Source organism: Etheostoma spectabile, chromosome 14 (genome assembly GCF_008692095.1).
Source record: "Etheostoma spectabile isolate EspeVRDwgs_2016 chromosome 14, UIUC_Espe_1.0, whole genome shotgun sequence".
In the NCBI taxonomy this organism is placed as follows: domain Eukaryota; kingdom Metazoa; phylum Chordata; class Actinopteri; order Perciformes; family Percidae; genus Etheostoma; species Etheostoma spectabile.
The window spans coordinates 4968019-4968632 of record NC_045746.1 but is presented as its reverse complement, the minus strand read 5'-3'; the positions used below and the strand labels follow the sequence as shown (position 1 = coordinate 4968632).

The window sequence follows — 614 nt, the reverse complement described above, 5'->3', positions numbered from 1 at the left end:
TGGGCTTCAGGGCCATCGTCCCAGAAGAACCTCTTTACTCAAAGAGCGGCACATCACAGCCACACTGAGGTTTGCCAGTGAACATTTGAAAGGTAAAGATGAGTTTTGGGTCTGATGAGACTAAACTGGAACTGGTTGGACACATGGATGTTGCTTATGTTTGGCGAAGAAAGGGAGAGGCCTTCAACCCTAAGAACACGGTTCCCACAGTGAAACATGGTGGGGGGAGCATCATGCTGTGGGGCTGTTTTGCAACCTCAGGCACAGGGAGCCTTGTTCGGGTGCATGGGATCATTGAAAAGGAAAATTATGTTGAAATTTTGACGGATAATATGCAGAAATCTGTAGTCTATCCTTAGATCGTTGCGGGGTCTTCCAACAAGACAATGACCCAGAGCATTCATTGAAATTGGTCCAACAGTTCCTGAATGATACCAAAACCAAAGTCCTGGAGTGGCCCGCACAGAGCCCAGACCTCAATCCTATTGAGAACCTGTGGCGGGTGCTCAAAGTGAATGTCCATACTCGGAAACCACGCAATTTAGACTAGCTGGAACAATTTGCAATAGAAGAATGGGCCAGAATCCCTCAGGAGACCTGAGCCAACCTAGTAA

General features: G+C 47.6%; 1 protein-coding gene across 1 annotated transcript in view; it reads right to left on the bottom strand.

The window, feature by feature from the left end:
• The window catches only part of LOC116702192 (uncharacterized serine-rich protein C215.13), a 5193-nt gene that overhangs the window by 1273 nt on the left and 3306 nt on the right, over positions 1–614 (bottom strand). The window lies entirely within an intron of this gene.